Below are 24215 nucleotides of genomic sequence, written 5' to 3' on the forward strand. Positions count from 1 at the left end.
TGAACAAGACACACAAGCTGAAACGTCAAGACTGGGCCAAGAAATATCTCAAGACTGATTTTTCTAAGGTTTTATGGACTGATGAAATGAGAGTGAGTCTTGATGGGCCAGATGGATGGGCCCGTGGCTGGATTGGTAAAGGGCAGAGAGCTCCAGTCCGACTCAGACGCCAGCAAGGTGGAGGTGGAGTACTGGTTTGGGCTGGTATCATCAAAGATGAGCTTGTGGGGCCTTTTCGGGTTGAGGATGGAGTCAAGCTCAACTCCCAGTCCTACTGCCAGTTTCTGGAAGACACCTTCTTCAAGCAGTGGTACAGGAAGAAGTCTGCATCCTTCAAGAAAAACATGATTTTCATGCAGGACAATGCTCCATCACACGCGTCCAAGTACTCCACAGCGTGGCTAGCAAGAAAGGGTATAAAAGAAGAAAATCTAATGACATGGCCTCCTTGTTCACCTGATCTGAACCCCATTGAGAACCTGTGGTCCATCATCAAATGTGAGATTTACAAGGAGGGAAAACAGTACACCTCTCTGAACAGTGTCTGGGAGGCTGTGGTTGCTGCTGCACGCAATGTTGATGGTGAACAGATCAAAACACTGACAGAATCCATGGATGGCAGGCTTTTGAGTGTCCTTGCAAAGAAAGGTGGCTATATTGGTCACTGATTTGTTTTTGTTTTGTTTTTGAATGTCAGAAATGTATATTTGTGAATGTTGAGATGTTATATTGGTTTCACTGGTAAAAATAAATAATTGAAATGGGTATATATTTGTTTTTTGTTAAGTTGCCTAATAATTATGCACAGTAATAGTCACCTGCACACACAGATATCCCCCTAAATAGCTATAACTAAAAACAAACTAAAAACTACTTCCAAAACTATTCAGCTTTGATATTAATGAGTTTTTTGGGTTCATTGAGAACATGGTTGTTGTTCAATAATAAAATTAATCCTCAAAAATACAACTTGCCTAATAATTCTGCACTCCCTGTAATGTTAAGCAGATATCAGTGGTGGCACTAATCACAGTATATGCTGTGAGCCTCACATACAGGCTGACAGCCAGGCAAATGCAAATAAAATTACAAATAAAAATAAAATAAAAAACACTGAAGTTCTAGCCCTAAAAAGGGCTTTTTGGGGTGCTGTGCTTACAGCAGAGATTAGATGAGTCCTTCAGGACTGTAGTGAACACTAAATACACTAGCCTTTCTATTTCCCTATAAAATCACGAGCAGCAGCACTAACCCTCCTCGCACTAAGAAAGCAGGATCGTAATGAATCTAAAATGGCTGCTGCCCAGGAGATGGGAGGGTCTGGGAGGGAGTGTCTGCTGCTGATTGGCTCAAATGTGTCTGCAGGCTGTGAGATACAGGGTCAAAGTTTCCTCAATGATGACGAATAGGGGGCGTATTGAACATCGCATATGTTCGCCCGCCGCGGCAAACAAGCTAAGATCGCCGGGAACTGTTCTCCGGCGAACAGTTCGCGACATCACTAGAGATAAGGTGACTGGTTGCAATGTCATTCCGAGTGGTATGTAAATAATTGTTATAATTGTTATTGAAAGCAAGTTTAACTGATAGTCAATTTATTCTGTGTGTTTTTGGATTTAAATTAATTTAATTTTTATTGCTTCTGTAAGCTAATCATTTTGTATAATAAAAAAAAATATTAAAACAATCTTATCCTCTCAAATACCATTTCTTTATTGTACTCAGAAACTTTCTTTGTAAGAAATGAGACCTGTTTCACTGATATAATATTTAAAGGTCAGTGCTTGGAAATCATATTTCAATATAACTGTGCTTTAAGACCTTATAAGTGAATTAGGTGTGAACCACTACAACTCTCCCCTCATACTCTATACAATGGCATCTAGAACTAGGGTAACACTTTGAACATAAAGAATGGAACCAAATTTATAACAACACTCGTAAATCCTCAACTTCCAAACGTATTATTAAGATGAACTTTAAAATCATCATTCGCAGGTATCTGACACCAATCACACTCAAAAACATTTATCCTACAGCTTCTTTCCAGTGTTGGAGAGGTTGTGACTCTCAAGGCACTATATTTCATATTCTGTGGTGATGACAAAAATTTGTCCTATTCTTGAAATCAGTAGAGGGAGCTTTCCGACATTACTTGGTGTAGATTTTACTACCCACCATAACACTGCTTAACAAAAGCCCAAAATGCAGATGTAAAGTACGTGCCACCTTACTACAAAAGGGTTTAAACTGTGCTAGACTACTAATTGCCCAGCTCTGGAAATCTCCCCAGATACCTACTATAAATTTGTGGTTTCACAAAATTGATGAACTGCTGCTCCTAGAAGAGTTTGGATTTTATCACAGAAATAAGATATCATTTTTTGCAGATCTAAAATTTTATTGGGAGTCTATTCGCTGTACATCTCATCCATAACTATAACACTTTACTCCCCACACACAATATTTTGTGGCTATAATACCATGCCCCTCCTTGTCCTTTCGTACTTTCAAAATTTTGCAATTTCATTCCTGCATTTCTCTTTTCTCAGTTCTGTTTAGTCGAAGTACACAGTATAAATTATATGGTTATTTGTTCAAGTTTGCTGTTTTCATTTTATTAGTTAATTTGTACATTCACCTTAGTGGACAAAAAACATTCACTGATGCATGGCACCATGCTGTTAACAACCACCTTGTGGAAACACAGGAAGATATGGACAATTCCACTCTTGAAGGGACTTTTGACTTCCATCCTGATATTTGCTCCTTGTTTTCTTTTCACATATGTGTTGATGCTACTTGATGTATCAGTGTGTGCATTAAAAAGATCATGGGGCTGATTTATCAATGCTTTAACTGATAATACGCTGTAATCTCGCATCAAATTAGACGCAAAGTTAATCCGCCGTAGTTAACAAAGCATCAAGATCGTCAAATGTTGAAATGTGTGACGTAATATACACTCCCACAATATCAATCCGATGCAGATCAATGCTTGTGTTATTCGAGGGAAATACTAATCATCCAACGTCACATTCGACTCTATTTGACCCTCTTGCTAATTTATTAAACATTCAACAGGTACAGCACCAAATTTGACGCAATACTCAAACTCCTAAACAACCCACAAACTAGTAAAGTTTTCCACAACTTCTTATTGGTAAATGCATAATCACGTGATTAATGAAATCAGACAATCTTATTGAAATATAAATTTTTTACTATCACTAACGAATCAAATTGCTCTATACTTGAGTCATTGATCACACATCAGAACTTGTAAGTGACATTTGTTACATTTTGTAATATACTTTAAAAGTATGTATATATGTGAAATTAGTTATAAAGATAAACATTGATAATGACATTAGGCCAGACAGTGTAATATTTCTGACAATGATTTTATTAATTGAATGATGTTTTATTCAATATAGTCTTAAGCTGGTAGCGCAAAAGGATAGTCTACCTAACATTAAACTGTCATGAATTAGATACAGCAGAAATTAAAATCACCTCTTTACTGTCATGCTATTTCCAGTGTTTTTCTTTCTTCTCTTGATTTTCATTTTCATTAAGAAATGTCATCTTAAATGCCTGGCCATTTTTTAAACACCTGTGTAGGGGTGGTGTTTCAAACTAGACTGCAATCAGGAAGGGTTACACAGGTGCAGAGAGAAAACTGGCACAGCTCTTAAAATATCCATTGATTGCAAATAAATACATATGATACCCTGATTACATGTTATATTCACAATTATTCTTGCTCAGAACAATTATATATTTATACTATATACATATAGTGATATAAATAAACACAGAGAAATAAAAGACATTTTTTAGAACAAAAAAAAGGAATTTAGGGATATGTAAATATGTTTGCAAAAGATTTCTGACATAACACATATATGTTGCTTGCTTCAGACTTGAAAAATGAAGATGATCTTCAGAAAGCTTGTCATCTTATAAATGTATAGTTAGTCCAATAAAAAAGTATCATTGCTCAATGCAATACTCTTGTTATTTTGATATCTAAATCTCTAGACTAACACGGCTACTCCAATCAACGTATATACTGTATATATATATATATATATATATATATATATATATATATATATATATATATATATATATATATAAGAACACTATGAATGTAAAAGCGCTCACAGTTACCTATATGAACAAATATAAATCAGAAGTACCTGTAACTTGTTTGTTGATCTCAGTCACAATGGGGAGCATATGAGAGTAGTATGGCGGAGATCTGCAGCTGTGGCGTTTCATACAAAGCACAAAAAATCTCCTCAGTATGATAAAACTTCCTTTATTGTAGCCAAAAGTAAAAACATGACAGCTTAAACACAGCTGTAATAAAGCACTAAAAATCTTGAGAAACAGTGTCAGCGATCGAGACCACACGCAGACATGTTTCGTGCAGTTGCGCACTTGATCACTGCTTGAAAGCAATCCTGACCGCTCATTGCTTTATAGCACTTTTCTTAAAGAGACACTTGCAATTTTAAGAGACATTGTGTCTGTTTTCACTGTTCATTACCTATCCTTTGTTGAAAAACATACAAAAAATCTTTTTCATTTTTATACAATTGATTTAAATATTTGAAAGACTATCGTATTTATTAATTTAACAATATATAACTGTCCTAATTTTATATTTGCTCTTAGTTTGATTCAATAGTAAAACCTTTCATTTTAAATTTAATTCCTTAAATACTGTGTTGTTAATATCTTTATGTAAGGGGATATACTGTGAGTTATATATATATATATATATATATATATATATATATATATATATATATATATATACACAAGTATGTGCAAAGATATATGTACAAATTCTAGCATTAATAATCATTTAAAAAAAAAGAAAAAAAATCATGAGATAGGCATATCATGATTTATAGAAATACAAATACACATTAATTTATGTGAAAATATCACATATCAGATTTTTTGTATAACAAATAAATAAAAAAGTAACTTTCTACGAGATATTGTTTGTTGAGGTGTAAATCTAGCTATTTCTTGGACATTAACAGATGAAAAATAAAAGATTAACTTTAGAGAAATGTGCTTGTTCATTGACAGTAATCAAATGGTATAAATAAAGTTGGAAAAAAACAGAATATCTGCAACATCGATGACTCTTATTTATCCTCAAAGCAAAAATGTGGAAAACAGCATGGCTGATAAATTCATCAATAGAGGCTATCCAATACCATTAATAAAGGAACAACTAGATGTAGTTAATAATGAAAAATCACCTAGGAAGAACAAAAATAAAGAAGTAAATCGTCTAGTCTTTGTAACTCAATTTAATGAATCAGAAGATTAATAATATTCTGAGAAAGCATTGGCATATCTTAAGAGACTGTAACCCCCAAGTAAATGATTTTAAAGAAAATCTAATGACAGCATATAAAAGAAATAGAAGTATTAAAGATACCCTTGTACATTCTGATATAGGTAGTAATAGATTGAACATACGGAGAATTATAGGCCCTAGAAAAGATGGATGTTACCCCTGTTTGAACTGCAGTAATTGCAGTTCAATGATTAAAGGTGAACATTTTTTTCACCCTATAAATGGCAGGAAATACAAAATTAATAAATATCTAACTTGCAGATCATGTTATTGTATCTATCTTATTAAGTGTCCATGTGGTTTGATCTACTTAGGCGAGACCTGTAGAGAGGTAAGAGAGAGGATAACAGAACACAAGTCTAATATTAGATGTAAGAATAAAGAGGCGCCTGTTTCCTCTCACTTCCTCTCTATGGGTCATAACATCAGCCAGCTCAGATTTCAAATAATTGAACAAATTGATAGACCAAGGAGGGGAGGAAATAGAGAACATATATTAAAAACAAGAGAGATGTTTTGGATATACAAATTGGAAAGCTTAATACCTAAGGGTATGAATAAAGACTTCGATTGGAGTCTATTCTACTGAATATTTGTTTTCCCACACATCTCTAGAGATTGATGAATCTTCCCCTTCTAATGGGCTGAGTATCATGATATTGATACCTGCATTGTTTTTCTAGTTTAAAGTATTTCCTGTATTATCCCTTTCTAATGGGCTGAGTAAACATGATGAGGATGTCTGAAAATTACCTATATATGAAAAAATTAAATGAGAGAATCATATTAAGGCAGGTTGATTGTAATTAATTAGCAGTAATCTATATGATCTCTAAATAAAAAATTGTAATGTGTTGAAATTTATAAGAATTACTCTAGAATGAAAGAGTTTGAAATAGGTATTTATGGAACAAGTAATTAGCATCTGCATATTATGTGCAATATCTCTTCTATTTTATTTTGTACATATGGTTTTATCTTTTAATATTGTTTTGACATTTAAATCCTTCCAATGTGATTATTTAGAATGCTTTTCTAAAAAAAGGGATATACTTCAGCTGTCTACAAGATGGCATTGATGTAACATTGAATAGTCACATGGTAACAGGTGAATAATCTATCAGGTGTAGAGTATTTAAGTGATGAATCAGTGTATGTTTAGTATACATGACTAAGGGCCTATAGCAGGCCTGAAACGTTGTATGTTTGTCTAAGACCCTAGCTAATGAAGGAATTAAAGGTCTTTTAACTACTGGTGGCTGGAACAAATTATTTAATTGTCTGGACTCTTATTTATCAACAGCCCGATGTTCATCGCGCCGTACTTGACGCGCGTGTTTTTGACAGACTTTTTAATAAATAAGGCCATCGTGTGAAGATTTGCGGCAGCGATGTCTGGCGAGCGTATTGACTCCAACGAACGCGTCAAGATTGACGCAATAATAAATTGGCACAAAATAATAAATAATAATTTTAAAAAAATTGTATGTTCTATCTGAAACATGAAAGAAAAATGTAGTGTTTCATATCCCTTTAAACAACTATTTTCCATGCTTTGATAAATTGATTTGAAGAGGAGCAGATCAATGAATTAAGGGAGAAATTGCAGGAGAAGAAACAAATTAAGGGCTAGATGACAAGTTGAGCGCAAAATATTGCTTCCGCGAAATCAATATTTGCGCTCAACTGGGTAATACCAGTGCACGCAAATGTGCGCTGTTATTACAAGTGAGGTGCAATGTGAACGCAACCTCGCTTTTGTATTGCATGGAAGCATTGCACTTTAACGAGAGCACGCGTTCCATAGGCTCCAATGGGAGCCTTGTTCTAAAGCCGTCATACACGACACAGAACCAAAACGCAGCAAAGGGGGTAAGTCGCAATTTTAAATATATATAAATATATATATATATATATATATATTTATGTGTTAATATGTGGATATACACACATTATCACAAATATATATGTATTTAAGCATATACATATATATTTATAGGGAACACACAGTTTCCCATAGACCACAATGTAAAGGCACTTTTCAGTGCCGTTTTTTTTTTTTTCTAACACCCCACAATTTGCCCATTTGCGGGCGTGCAATAAATTAGCGCTTCACTTGTAACCTAACCCTAAATGTGTTAGTTATTGTCAGGTCTGTTTGATGGGGCATATAAATCAGTGGAGGAATACAAATGACAGAAAAATGGCAGAAGAATACAGAAGACGCACACAGATGTAATATGCAGAGAGAATGCCAGGAAACAGAAGGGTTCAGTGATTCCGGCTTCTCTATTGTAGAGAATCTCTTGGATAAAGTTACAAGAAGGGACACCAAGGTGTTTACTAACATCAGACCCGCTACTGAGTATAGGAGGGTGCAGTATCAAAGACAAAGAAACGGATCAGATGTTAAGAATCAATATATATAAAAAGTACAACTAGACAAAGTTGAGAAAGTTCTACTATAAAATAACTTATTTTGTCCAACCACAAGGACTGATTTCTTTCAGCTGGAAAAAATGTTTACAGGTTCTATAGAACTGAAATTAAAAGGCTTTTTTAGTATTAGTGATTTTCTAAATAAAATGTGTGATTAACATGAATGTAAAGAGCATATGGTATTTTCTAGAAACGTGGTTAAAGTATATAAAAGTCAACCTTCCAATTATAATGACAGTATTGGCACAATTATTGAATTGGTGAATAGTGATAACTATGCACTGAAAAATTAGTAAGGAGAAGGTTCATAATAATATGAGTAAGAAACAACATTTACATTAAAATATCTAGGAAATAAAGTTGTCATATTAAGAAGAGCAGATTTTCTAGGGGCTACAGTTGTATTAGATAAGAAATATATACAAGTGAGTAAATCACAACTTTAAGATGATCAAGTTTACTGTAGAATGAAGAAGGACCCACGGTTTAAAATACAAAAGGAGATTTATCATATTGTGAGAAAGCTGAACAGAATTTGTATTACTGTCAAGGGTTTAAGTGAATACCTTATATTGGAAAGTCTTAAAAAAAAACTATATTTGAAATCCTACCTGAAGCGCATAAAACTAGAAATATTCATCAGGCTGCCCTGGCAAGCATTGAGTCTATATTCACTAACAATTCAAATTCAAAGAAGTGGAAGCTTATATTTAAAACACACAGGAGACTACATAAGGAAAGCAGAGGCCCTTGAATTTCAGGGTGATAAATACATTGGCCCATAGTTATCAAGGTCTGTCGGACCTGATCCGACAGTGCGGATCAGGTCCGACAGACCTAGCTGAATACTGCGAGCAATACGCTTGCCGTATTTAGCATTGCACCAGCAGCTCACAAGAGCTGCTGGTGCAACGCCGCCCCCTGCAGACTCGCGTGCAATCGGCCGCCAGCAGGGAGGTGTCAACCCGATCGTACTCAATCGAGTTGATTTCCGGCGATGTCTGTCCGCCTGCTCAGAGCAGGCGGACAGGTTATGGAACAGCGGTCTTTGTGACTGCTGCTTCATAACTGCTGTTTCTGGCGAGTCTGCAGGCTCGCCAGAAACACGGGGCATCAAGCTCCATTCGGAGCTTGATACATATGCCCCATTGTATAAATTCTGGATGTAACTAGCTTTTAAACATCAATTACATATAAAAGTGGTATTATAGCAACTTTAAAAGTATCAAAATAAAGAGAAAAAATACCAAGGTTCACAGTTGCTGTCCATTGAGGATCTATTAAGGATTATATTATACAAACAATATTTTCTCTTTCAATACAATTGTTATATACAAAAACAGGGAACTGGGATAGGATCTAAAGTTGCCCTTTTGTATACCAGCATATTCATGGAAATGTTTGAATAAAGAATTATGTATGAAAATGTATTGTTTTCCAATAAGGAGCCTGTGGATGGAGCTTTATTGGTGACTTGTTAGCTAAATGGTGGCGCAACAGTGATACCATATTGCGGTTTGTACATGAGCTCTATATACTGCTATGAAGGGGATAACATTTACCCTTACTTGGAGACTATGGGCTGGATTTAACAAGCAGCGGATGCTGCTGAATCCGCCTGAAGTGTCCGGCGAGCCGGAAACTGAAGTTAAGAAACATCGGTTGTAGACTGCTCCTTAACTTCCTCGCCACCTTTTAGTTGGCGGACTGCAATCATCCCGATCGGATCGGGAAGATTGACACCCCCTGCTAGCGGCTGATTGGCCGTGAATGTTCAGGGGGCGGCATTGCACAAGCACTTCACAAGAAATGCTTGTGCAATATTAAATGCCGACAACATATGCTGTCAGCATTTAGCGATACCAAGCTGACATGATTTGCTACAACAAATCATGTCCGCCCAGCATTTAATAATTCTACCCCTAAATCTTCCCTTGACACTGTAGAATATAAAGATAAAAAAAACAGAATGACTTTGCTTTTTTTTAAAAAAAAAACTTTATTGAAAGTTAACTTCAGTAAGTACAGTAGTAAACATTATATGACAACAGGGGTTCATACATCAGCATAAGCCTTACAAAAAAAATCCCTGTTGAGCTATATAAATATATAAATAAAGCCTCTCAAGATTATTGCTTATAGTTAGAGACAACCCATTTTCAAATGGACTTTGCTTTTGATTTGTTTAGTAAATCCACAGTCAGGAATAGTTTATTGTGTTATAAGAGTTTTCATCTTAAAAATAAAAAAGTAATGATGAAAATGTTATAATTGACTAAGAGGATCTATCCTAAGGAACTGATCCAGAATGAGATAAAATATTTACAGTGTGTTAAGAGATGATATTTTGAAACAAGAATTGTCAAAGGAGAAAGAATAGTCTAGCAGAAAAATACTTGTTAATCTTTCTCTGAGACATGGAAAACCCCAGATGTATGTTTGAGCCTAGTGTGTGCCTTTTCGTTAAGGTGCAGTCTTAATCCTCAAGAAACATTATGCAAAGGGTCCACATCTGTTTTTCTGCAATGACCCTTAGACAAGCTATTACACTATTGTTTAGTCTGTGACTTCTATTAGAATATACAACTCTATTATAAGAAGCTCCACTTTTGTACATTCTAGGACAGGGTAAAAATATAAAATGGCATGGTTTTATACCTGTAATTTATATGTCCATTTTTCAGATTCTATACAGGAGAAATGATACGTAAAATCAAAGCTAGAATAAATTAAGGTAATATCTAGAGTAAATTAAAGGCTCCTGTATTCTCTCACTTTTTAGAAAGAGGGCATACACTTTGCTAGTTGTGGTGGGGAGATTCTTAAAAGATAAATATATTGGATTTTTGAAATTAGAAACTATGGTGCCTAAAGTATGTAACAAAGATTATTTGCCAGTATACCTATAATAAATAATTTAGTGTACAGATTTTATCCTGTATACATACTTGTTGGGACAATTATGCAACAGTATTGAAGTAATATTTTGTATATACTGTATTGTTTGTAATGTAATGCCATCTAGTGGACATTTAATAGTATGAGCAAGAGTATTTGATTATAAAAAGAGTTTTTGGTAGTGACCAATAAGTGCATGTATACGCTATAGTTTTCACAAATTTTAATTAAAAGGTTTAGTATCTTTGTGTGATATAAAGGAGAGTAGTACAATGTATTTATTCTATAGCATGACTAAAGGCTAATAATCCAAACTATTGCTGTCTGTTGACCCAAAGCTTGAATAAAGGTTAATTTCAATCTAGAAGTTGGTGCTAAATAAGGACTAGATTACAAGTGGCGTGCTATTTAGCACTCCCTCTCCATTGTAAACTTTGCTACAAGTAATCATTTTGTGTTTGATGGGTTACACTTGTATTACAAGTTGAAGTTTAAATTAAAACCCAGCGCACGCTAACCAAAGGGCTTTGCGATATCTCCCCATATAAGTCTATGGAGAGCGCAGAAGAAAAAAATAGCATTCCGCAGGTGAGTGCCACACTCGGTATAGACTGTTCTTATTTGTTGCCAATTCAATTTGTTTTTGAAGGTATGTCGCCATGGGGTACAAAGAGTCAAAGTAACCTGTAAGGGAAAATCAGACTCTTAATTTTTGTTTTTCTTAAGACTGTACTTTGTAGAAGGACTGAAAGGAAACGTTAGTGCTGCACGGGACAGGGTGGAGGAAGGAGCTTGCATTCTCTACAGAGTGAAGGAGGTCTTAGGCTAGCACCTACCTGCCATGTAATCCTCATGTGGATGATTTCCAAGGAGCAATATTTCTTAGCTTAAGGGATGTTGCTGAAGCTGAGCAGAGGTAGGAGATGTGTGTGGTTTACCAGCTATCTAAACAGCTCAAGTGTTAGTTAGATTAGGTCCACTGGCCCTGGAGAAAGAAGTGGACAAAAGAAGCAGGCCATATTTTCTATCTCACTCACATGAACAGGTAGCACTCTGCAACTCATCAAGGCCCCAGAATGCACCACTGATATAGGGATTGTACATGGCTCTGCAGTTATATTTGGAAAGAGCCTACCTAGGATTGTGTGGAATTGATTGCTACTTTTACAACATTGCAAATATTTGAGATAGTTTGACACATTCTCTTTTCTCATTAGGTGTTCAACATTAGGGAAACTGATTATAAATGGTAATATTTGGGATTTCTACAACTGTACATAAAATAAAATTTCAATCTCCAGGAGACTAAAAATAAAGATTTTTTTTTTTTTTTATTTGGAGCACATGTATCAGACTTTAAAGAACTATGGATCATACTTTAACTTACAAGCACTGATCAGCCAACTCGCTAAAGGGACACGAAAATAAAAATAACATTTTCATAATTCAGACAGAGCACGCAATTAAAAAAAAAATCTTTCCAGTTTACATCTTTTAACAAATTTCTTTGTTTTCTTGGTATCCTTCGTGCACGCGTCTTTAGCACTCTATCGCTTAGATTACGAGTGGCGCACAAACTGTAGTGCAAGTGTGCTATGTTTTTTTTTTCTGGCTCCCTAGAGCATCTTAAGCCTCTCCAGTCCTTATGTTATTAAATGGTATTTAATCTAGGTGTATGACAGCAGTGTTTGCAACAATCTATAACATTGCTACAAACATGAAAAATGTTACTACTACTTAGCCTATAAAAACAGTATGATGATACGTTGCAGAGACCCAAATTGTCACAAAAAAAATCATAATATATAACAAAGACAATAAGGTCTGTGTACGATATATATTATATTAAAGGAGTACAAAAATATCGATGTTTTAGTAATGCAAAAATAGTATTCCAGATTAGTAATGTCTACTGTTGCACCAAAGACTAATAAAGTTGAAATAACGCCAACAACCAGTATCCCAATATTTACAAATATATCATCTATCCTGAGTAAACTTAATTATGTTTCTATAGCGAAACATAGGGCTTGATTCTCTATAGGTCTATGCTTAGAAAACATTATCTAAAAAAAAAGATCTGTCAGTGCTATGAGGCCGTCACAGATTTCTGAAAGATAAAAGTTTACCTTGAGAGCTGTGTTTATTGTTAAGAGGTATAACTTCAATTTCTGTATGCTAAATAGAGACACATACATTACAGTATAGTGCTCAATAAAGTAAGCAGTTTAAAACCATAACTGAAAAAAGAAAAAACAGAGGCGCCAGCATGGCCTAGTATTGCAAAAATAAGTAAATAAACACAAATCCAGGTGTATACTCACAAGAGCAGCGCACCCTGTGGTGCTCTTGATGCAGGCCGGAGCCTCGCAGTGGTCCAGCTCACTGTAGGATTGCAGTAGATACCCAGAAGATGTCCCTGAGGGGGTAGGTAGTAGGTTTCCTATGTGGACACAAAGTATATGCACATAGCCCAGTATCGTTTAAACAGAGAGACAAGTAAGTAAAGGAGAAACTTACAAGATCCAATACACCTCCAGGTGCATTAACAGCAAGCTGAGACCTAACAGTCGCCCAGCAGACTGGAGAACAGCAGGTACTGATGATCCTCAGGTGGCTAATGGCAGCACAGCCAAATTATGTACTCAGAGAAATACACCAAAAGGCAAGCAAGTGTATAAAAATGTATAAAACTTTAATAAAAAGCAACGCGTTTCTCAGCTGGCTAAGAGCTGTTTCCTCAGGCTAAAATATATTTCACAATAAAAATATACTTGCTATTTAACAGAATATGCATAATGAGAACACAATCTGATAGGTCCAACAATTAAGACAATTCATTAATCCCAACTGTGTATAATTAGTTGGTTTGGTAACCTTTGTAAACACTCCATTCACTATATTCATTAAAAACATATAAACAGACAAGATTGTTCCTGATTAAATACATATCATTATTCAAGAATGACATAAATAAAAATAACATCTAGTAGTTGTACAAAACCCAACCACTAGTGCTATTCAAAAGACAAATCAAACATATATTTTTATACATGATAGAAATGAATAAATTAATAAATCCACAAACCAATGTGCAATATAACATCACATCAATAAAAAAGCTCATAGTGTGCTTGAAAACAGTATATTTGATATCATAATATAATCATCCTAATGGAGATCTAAAGCATGATGAGACCAAACAAACTAAAACACCGACCTTGCCTTTCTGCTATCGAGTAACAGGCCTTTTGGGGAAATGCTGGTGTGTGTGCGACCCAGCTACTTAATCATGGCTAGGGCAGTGTCTGCACGGTTTTTTCATATGTAATATTATTGACCTGGTATTTGTAACTATATGACAATAAGTGTTAAATGTTATATAACTTCTTTTGTGTAATATTGAGATGCGATACAATAGCTCTTTGATTGAAGTTATATTTATTGGAACTAATGTATTTAGTAGCCATCAGATCCAAGCTGATGATGTAATTCTGCTCTACATGGTGAGCTCCTCTCATAGGTCGTATATGGGTGGGTGGATAACCATCCACCAATCAGAACCTTAAATGTACTGTTATCATGGAGGGGATCCACCCCCACATAACGCTTGCCAAACATGTGTTAGAAATAAATGCCTAATGGATTATTCGTGCATGGCTCTCTCCATAATTGGAGCAAAATCGCCATATGAGGGAAATTGAGGAAGTAGTAAATAAGATCGGATACCCTAGATTCAGAATCCGATCTGTATAGCGGTGTTGATGGGCGGGGTCTCGCCCGGTGTTACTGTGACATCATCTTATGATAACCAATGAGATTAGTGGACATTTAAAGTGGATCGGATCTATCATAATGACATGGTAACAGGGCATATACTACTCTAACTTGGCAGTTTGATCTTTATGTTCAGGATTTGGTATGGAAATTAAATAACCGATGTATAAGTTCTAATGCATATCATCTATGTTACACCTATGTGTAACAACTAATAAATGGAGGCATGTAAGTGTTACTCTCATAATCTACGTGAGGATGTATTATATATTTGTAGGAATAAGTGGAAATATGATAGACATCTAAATCTTATTGGCTGAATGTAAGAAAGTGTACTCGATTTTTGACACATTAGTGTTAAATAGAACTAACATTCTTCGTGATCATATACTATGTAAATGTGTATGTGTGTGACTATAGGGATAAAACCGTAACATTATTTTTTTTTAATCAACTGAAGTGATCACAATCAGTAATGTTTGTCGGCAACACTTTTTCATTATCGAATTGGTGAAAAATAGCTTATACTTAACATATACCAGTCCTGTTTGGCTGATCAGTATCCAAATGTTTGGTAGTTAATGACACAATTGCAAGGCTAATATTCACTTTTTAAATTCCACAGCTAAAAGAACAACTAATTAGCTATTGACTTTCAGCTATTCCTGACCCTTCTCTTTGTCTTCTGGTTTGGCTTGATACTCCTGAGCAGGACCGCCATCAGGGGGTGACAGGGGTGACTACAGTCAGGGGCCTGGCCAGAATGAGGGGCCCGCCGGGCCCACTGATATCACAAGTGTAATGTACATTTTTTCGACCCGGGCCCGGTAGTGCCGAATCCGATGACTTACCAATGATTTGTTATGCATGCTGCAGAGTAGCGCAAGCATTTGATATTGCTCCTTTCAGTTAATTTTGGTATATGAAACTGTTTTTGCGCCTTGAACAATGGGGGAGGGGGCTTAAAACTGGCTGAGTCAGGGCCCCCAAAATTTCTAGTGGCAGCCCTGCTCCTGAGAGGATGGCCTGTTTGCTTGTCAGGACTATGCCCTAACACCTGGCAAAAAGTGAGCTTGACCTGTTATGGTGGGGATTAAACCTCTGACTAGTTCTCTGGCTATGAGCCATTTGGGAACTTTGGCTGCTGAGGAAATCTTACTATTGATCAGCCTCTTGATTCACCTGCTGTCCTGCACACACCTGTTCCCTCAGGTGGACTTTGTTAGACAATCAGTCCCCTTTAAAAGGCTGCTTTTTTTCAGCTCAGTGCTGTGGAATTGGGGTTTTGACTCCTTGTTACTGCCTCTGTTCCTGTTGATGACCTTGGATTGTTTTGGATTCTGCTATATGAATTGTGCTTTGTACTGCTGCTGCCTGGTTTTTACCAACCCTTTGCCTGACCTTGACTAAGCTTCTGTGGATCCTGATTGTGTTCCTGTTGTCCTTGATGGTTTTGAATTTTGCTTGTCTGACTTGCTTCAGCCTGTACTCCCTTCCAGAGTTCCAGCTTTCCTCAGTGTAACCCCAGCTTGCTGTAACCTGGTATAGCCTGCTCAAAGAGATTCTAATGATATAAGCGTGTCAAACTCTTGTGGCACCTGTCTGCGGTGGTCAAAGATTTCTGTCTCTGAAAAGCTCCTACAGCACCTGACTTTACTAAGCTTCAGAAGTACCTGTCTCTACCAAACTCCAGTAGAACCTGTGTCTGCTAAGTTACCCCAGTATCTGTTTCTGCCATCCCCTGCTGCACCTGCCTCTGCTAAACTACCACAGTATCTTTTTCTGTCAAACTTCTGATGCACCTTTCTCTACCAAGCTCAAATAGTGCCTGCCTCGACCATGCTCCAGCAGTACATGTCTCTTCAAAGCTTCAACATTACCTGCTTCTGTAATACTTACCAACTTTTCTTAATATTAATTACATTATTAATAAAGACTTTGAGACTTTACTTACGACTTGCTCTTTACTTTGTCAAAGAAGGATATTAGCTACAGGAGTTCTACCTCTCTAGACCCTCCTAGTGTCCAGACCAGATTTAGTCAACTATTGAAACCTCTGTATTTGAGGCCCCTTCCAGTGAACACAGCTCAGCCGAGTATGACATCAGCTCAGCATGACACTGATTTATTATGACTTTTCTGCTAAATCTTGAAGGACTACATAGTGTGGGCCATGTCCAAGGTTGTATACATTGCAGTTGGATAGTATCACTCTTATCCATTTACTCAGCCATTGGGTCCTTCTTGGACAAATACTTACTTCAAAGCCTGAGAAATCTAGCTTATCTGGTGACATACGTGTTGTATTTAACCTCTTTATGAGAGTGACATACATTGGCAGTCTATTGCTATTCTAGGGGTTTAATAGTACGGGTGTCGCAGACAGCAGGGAGCCTGCACAGTTTCTGCATGCCTCAATGCCAGGGTATGTCAGCTGTTGCTCAGGGGTTAAAACAATATGAAGGAAGGACAGAATAAGATAACACTTTGGGGTAGATTTATTAAGCAGCGATTGCTGCTTTCTCGCCCATCATTTCAGGCTTGCCTGAAACAGAAGTTAAGAAGCAACGTTGCTCCTTAACTTCTCCGCCACATTTTAGGCGGAGGACTGAAATCATCCCTATCTGATACGACCAGGATGATTGACACTGCCGGTGAGCAGGAGGCGGCATTGCACAAACATTTCAGAAAATGCTAGAAATGCTTGTGCAATGTTAAATGCATATGCAATGTTAAAGCATATGCTGTCGGCATTTAGCAAGGTCGAGTAGCGAATCATGTCTGCTTGACTAATGGTAAATCTACCCCATCCTCTCTATAAGAAAAAAATACCCTCAGGGCACCATTGACTAAACATTGTCAGCAGAAATTAAACCACATTAAACATTATTTTTTGGCCATAGACTTGTTAAAGGGACAGTCAACACAAAAATTGTTATTGTTTAAAAAGATAGACTTTACTACCCATTCCCCAGCTTTGCACAACCAACATTGTTATATTAATATACTTTATAACATTTAAACCTCTGAATTTCTGTCTGTTTCTAAGTCCCTAAAGACAGTCCCATGACCACATGCTTTTGTAATTGCTTTTCACATCAGGGGAAGCTAGTTCATGTGAGTCATATGGATAACAATGTGCTGACGCCTGTGGATTCTAACAACACAGCACTAACTGGCTTAAATGCAAGTCAGTAGATAAAGTCATGTGTCAGGGGGCCATCAGAAGATGCTTAGAAACAAGGTAATCACAGAGGTAAAAAGTGTATTAATATAGCCATTTTTTCTGTGCAAAATTGGGGAATGGGTAATAAAGGGATTATCTATTTATAAAAAAATTGAGTTGACAGTACCTTTAAGTATATAGTAGGTAATAGAGTGCAATAAATAAATAAAATAAATTACTTATTGTTTTTTTCTACTGGACTTGATCAAAGTGAGGTGGGATGAATTCTGAGAAGGATAGACAACTGTTTCTAGGCTAGTAAAAATATATTGCCATCTATGGCTCAAATATGGTTCTCAGATATAAAATTGTTTATATGAATTGGGGAAAACGGTATCAGTTGACCTATCCAAGTGTCCATGATATGTGTTGATCATGAGTGGCTTAAATTCAGTATCTCAAATTGAAAGGACTGTACATATTTTAACATTGGTGTTGGCAAATATATCGTTTCTAGTCTAGCAGTTTTCAGTCACCTGAAAGGTTGTCAGTGGAATGGAAGGCAAATACACTAAACTGCTGTGCTTCCCAATAATGATCTAAAACTCTGTGTATAACAGATGTAAGAAATTGACAGAGCATAATCACTCTTTCAAAAAAAGGGAAAAAAAATAAATAATAAATGCAAGTAATAAATGCGGCATAAATATATGCAAAATGAATATATAAAAAGTCAGTGGTTCTGTTTGCTGAGAGTCTAAGAATAATCACACCTGTGTATAGAGCAAATCCTGTGATCTTGAGTAAGGATATCTTTAGGATCAGGTGTCTAGGATTAAATATCCAATATGGGATCTCAAATCCAAACAGAAGTGGATGCCGCTCAGTTATTAAGAGGGAAATCTGTGATTCGCCTCCCGAAAAATGCTGTGAAAGACAAAAGAGAGAACAAGCGCAAAACCACTCTTTGGGACATATTTATCAAAGTGCGAGCGGACATGATACAATGTAGCGTATCATGTCCGCTACACATCGATAAATGCCGACAGCATACGCTGTCTGCATTTATCATTACACCAGCAGTTCACCAGAACTGCTTGTGCAATACCGCCCCCTGCAGATCTGCGGCCAATCGTCCGCTAGCAGCGGGTGTCAATCACCCCAATCGTATTCGATCGGGTTGATTTCTGTCCGCCACCTCAGAGCAGGCAGACAAGTTATAGAGCAGAGGTCTTTAGACCACTGCTTCATAACTTCTGTTTCCGGCGAGCCTTTAGGGGCATCAAGCTCCATTCGGAGCTTGATAATTCGGCCCCTAAGAGTAAAAGTTTTAATGGTCACTTGAAAAGCGCAATATAAAAACAGAAGTACAAAGAACAAAATATGCAATGAAAGATAGCACTGCGTAGTCCTTCGCGGCAGCAAGCTGTGAGTCTATTCCTAGGTCCGCTGTTTAAATCCTGTCATACTCTTTCCTAATTTTCCCATTAGGCAGTGCATCTCACAAGGTAAACAGAACAGCACATACGTCAGATCCCATTCAGTATTCTTGATGCTTTCAGCAAACATAAAGTGTCTTTAAATCCAAAAGAGTAATCCCCAGTTTGCAAATCAGATCACAACCAGCAGACTTGATGCTTTAAGTAAATGTAAAGTGTATTGGTTTTAAATACACTTTACATTTACTTCAAGCATCAAGTCTGCTCCATTTGGAGCTTGATCATTTGGCCCCTTAGAGTGGTTTTGCGCTCGTTCTCTCTTTTGTCTTTGTCAGTGGAATGGGTTTGTCCACTTTTTACAAGTTACTGGGCTGTATCCTGGCAGCTCTAAGGGTTCATTGAAGGTTCTGTGTGTAGAGGAACGTACAGGCACAGTCAGGAAATCCCAGTGTCCTGGGTGCCACAGATAACACCCATGCAGTGCCTAGTACATAGCAGTAAAAAAAAAAAAACTTTACACAAACCACAAATTATTCCACAGTCTCAATATGTGAATTTTTTGGACCTTTCAATGAACGTAATGAACGATTGTGCAACATCCTTTAGAAATACTCATGACTCATACATATTTTGTCTCTCTTCTGTGTAACATCTTGCGTCATTCTTTTTTTTTATGTACCTTACCTTGTGTGATCATGTGTACCATTACTGTGTGAGTATATTTTGTGGGATGCACAAGCATTACATAATTATATAGGCTGGGGTTTTCTGAGGCCTAAATCTACATTACTCAGAGGGCTAAATCTACATTACACAGATTATGCATTAACACAGCACCAATGTTGTCATGTGCTTAGCAGACACTGGCACATAAATATATGAACATGAACACAAAAAATATATATATTTATCTTCTATACATAGCTAACTTTAACAATTGAATTTACTAGTTACACAGTTAGCTATTGTCGTTAAGCTAGGTTTTAGGCAAAAACATATATATACTTAAAGACAAAAAAAAATTAGCAGCGTGACCTGTACCTGGAATTTTAAATTTGGACAATTTTCCAACCTGAGTATCCTGCTTTTCTCTAGCAATAATCTAAAAATAAGCGTAAAATACTCTGTGCAACATATTAGCAGTAGAGGTTACTGCTTGATATAACTTATAGCTTTAACCTATCCTTATGTTCAGTACAATTTGAAATAACTCTTCCACCATAGAAGCCAATGGAACAAAAAAAGTGTAAAAAACCTAACACCCTACTTGCAATCACACATTGTCAAGTGAGCTAACCCATGAAAATATTAATATTCCACATTTCAGTGTTCTTCACATAGAAGAATATGTTCTATTTAAAAGGATAGTCAAGTCCCAAAAAAACTTTCATGGGTTAAATAGGGAATGTAATTTTAAACAACTTTCCAATTTACTTTTATCACCAATTTTGCTTTGTCCCTTGGTATTCTTAGTTGAAAGCTAAACCACAGAGGTTCATATGCTAATTTCTTAGACCTTGAAGACTGCCTCTAATCTGAATGCATTTTGACCACTAGAGGGCATTAGTTCATGTGTTTCATATAGATAACATTGAGCTCATGCACGTGAAGTTACCCTGGAGTGAGCACTGATTGGCTAAAATGCAAGTCTGTCAACAGAAGTGACGTAAGGGGGCATTTTGCAGAGGCTTAGATACAAGGTAATCACAGAGGTAAAAAGTGTATTATTATAACTGTGTTGGTTATGAAAAACTGGGGAATGGGTAATAAAGGGATTACCTTTCTTTTTAAACAACAAACATTCTGGTGTTGACTGTCGCTTTAATCATAAATACATATATCTGATGGTATTTTGCACAAATATATATCTATACCTATATATAGATGATTACATATACAGATATATATACAAGAATATCTATTTATAAATACTTAGAACATATTCTGTTATGTGCAGAACATTGTGACATATTTACAATAAATACACAGTATAACACTTTATTAAAAATGAATATTGCATAAATATAATTTTTCATGTTTTCATCTACTTAGCTACAAAGGGCTCCAATACACACACACACATATATATATATATATATATATATATATATATATATATATATATATATATATATGTGTGTACATATGTATTTATGTATTATGTGTATACTATATATGTCTGTAAATACCTATAAACACATATAAATGTATACATATAAATATATATATATATACATAAATATACATATACAGTACAAATACAACTTTAGACATGTATATGTACTGTATGTATGTCTATGTTAAAGCCCTTTGCCTGCTAAGACTTCATATCTTTGAGCCCTTATAACTTTTTTGTGCAATATTTTTAATCATTTCTATTAGATGGTGTTATTATGAGTGTAACTGTACTTTGTAATGTAGTTTTGATTTTGCAAAACAGTTAATCAAAACTCTGAGGTTGCGCTAACCAGTTGAGCGTTAACTTCAATTGTTCTCTAGTGATTGTGTTTACTTTTAAACTTGTAAATGAGCAAAAACGTGATGTGCGCAAACACCCACAATAAACCCCTTATTGCTTGCACGTAACTGTTAGAACGATAATACTTGTAAAATTTGTACTATATATTTAAAGTTATTATTGTACAGCCTTCTCATGGTTTTCAATTCTAATAATAGTAATTATTCTCAAGCCTGCATTCAAAGCTCTATGGAAACATTATAATGTACAAGAGTTTTAAAGTTAATGCTAAAAGCAAAGTCTTCACTGCAACCAGCCTGCTCTTTTAGCATTTAGTGCCAACCAAAACGGTGTGTTTGTTGCTCTTTCAGATAATTTCTACCTCACTCAGGGGACTGATTTGGAGCTGCATGAGTCTATTCCAACATATAGAAAGAGAACCAATTTTACAAGTTTGATAACATTTTTCAATAGAGACATTTGTGTTATTTTTTTCATCTTTTTTTTTAATTATAATATTTCTTAGAGTTGGTAGTGCCCGCCCATAAAGGTTTGAACAGTTGTCTGCAATTTACAAAGCTGATGTATTTTTGTTTTGTGCTAGACACATTTTGTTCTTTCACTGACGTCAAAGCAACAGAAAGCACTTTACAACTAGTTTTACAAATACGTTTAAGACATGTAAAACAAATACATAATCATGAATATATAGCAATTTCAAATATTAAATTGATAATATATTAAGAGGTCAATCACAATCTATGAACTGAGACCTTTTCCAGCCGAAAAGGTCATTTTTCAGCTTGACACAATCACAATAGTGTGTTTTCAGCTATTTACCACACCCGCAATAATGTTTTTGGACCCTCACTAAAAGCCCTATCTTTACTATGGGGACGAAAAGTTCTTGGCGATCACAATCAATTTTAAAAAGAATTTTCAACATCTTTTCAAGACCAATTTTGCCTTTTTTTAAATTTGACATCTCAAGTCACTTGATAAAGCCCTGGAATGGCATTATGGAGATATTTGCAACTGTTCCAAGTCATGTGCAAGACTCTAATATGGCCACATGAGACATTGTAGAGGTGTATTTGCAAGCATGGAATTGATTCCTTAAAGCTCTATTCATCGCTATTGTATAGGCCATCTGCAATGGACAGGCACACATTTATACAGTATATGTATATTTGTTGAGTAAGTGAAATCCTGTGCAGTTAAGGGGATCTTCAGGAAAAGTTGCATAAGAACCCCAACATGGCGTGGAGTAATCTCATTCTGTGAATGTTTGAGTCTAAGTCACACTGGCACTATTGTGTTACTAACAGTACTGATGTTTTCATAACTGGCCTATAAAACAGAATTGCGCTGTAGTGAGTTAAATTAGATACTTTTGTAATCAGATTCCTTCCTCACCACCATTTAACCATCTGAATGCCATTTATATATTGACATGATGGGCATACTGGTCACAATTGCTCAATCACTATATTGTCACTTTTGATATTTATATATATATAATTAATATAGTATTGTTTTTTGACAATATTTCTTTTTATTGATTGTAAATGTACCGTTTCCAGTTTAGCGGGATATTCCTGGGTACGATTGCTCAATCACTATATTGTAACTTTCCATATTTTACAAATATTGTTTTTTGCAGTATTTATGTTTTTTAAATGCAACGTTTCTGGTTTGGAGTGATATTAAAATAAGAGTTTACAAGTTTCTATTACAGGCACTTATGATATCTCTTTACAATGGATTTTAACAGTACTAAAATTAAAAAGTGTGAACCTGCTCCCTAGCAACATGCTATCTGCATAGCAGATGTTCCAATGAGATTGCGCCTTTGTGACTGTGTGTTTTTATAGATGATGTGCATTCATGCATGCTAAATCCACACACGGTTATGACAGTGTATTCTGATGGACTTGCACCGGAATTATAGAACTCACATTCAGGAAGGCATGATCCTGTTTAGGAGTTTAATAATATCACAACCAAAAGTTTATTAGCAAGCCCTATACTTTTAATGGATAGCAAAGGGAGTGCTATCAGTGCACTCATTTCACTTGTAATACATGTGATGAGTTAAATGTTGCGCTCAAGCTCAATCCAAACTACTGTTGTAAAATGTAGCTCTTTTTTAAGACCTGAAGTAAACCATTATTATTAATAGTACAGCACAAAACTGCATGAAGAACTCTATCATTACACAATCTCAGTTTACCGCTTGAGCCACAGTGTTCTGTGGGCAGGGTTGAACAAAGTCAGCATTCTGTAGAGATAGTTGGGGCAGTCCGCAGAAACCTGGGCATTAGCCCTGACTGATGAAGATGTGATATACGTATTGGTTCAAGATTGACTGGAGGTATAATCTCAGCCAATCCTAGTTGTACAAAAGGTTTTCAAATCTGAGGCTATTCTAATCCTTTAGAAATTATTATTTTTTTTTTTTTTTTACATTGCATGCACCTACATTATTTTTTTTTTATTTAGTAATTTTTCTTTTATTAAAGGTAAAAAAACAAAAAAGACAAAAACAAATCTCTAATAAAAATATGCCATACAAGGCAAAATGACAGGTTTGATAAAGATACAAATATATATACATTATATAAGAAAAAAAAAGTTAATGTCATACAC

Source organism: Bombina bombina, chromosome 3, assembly GCF_027579735.1.
Source record: "Bombina bombina isolate aBomBom1 chromosome 3, aBomBom1.pri, whole genome shotgun sequence".
Taxonomy (NCBI): domain Eukaryota; kingdom Metazoa; phylum Chordata; class Amphibia; order Anura; family Bombinatoridae; genus Bombina; species Bombina bombina.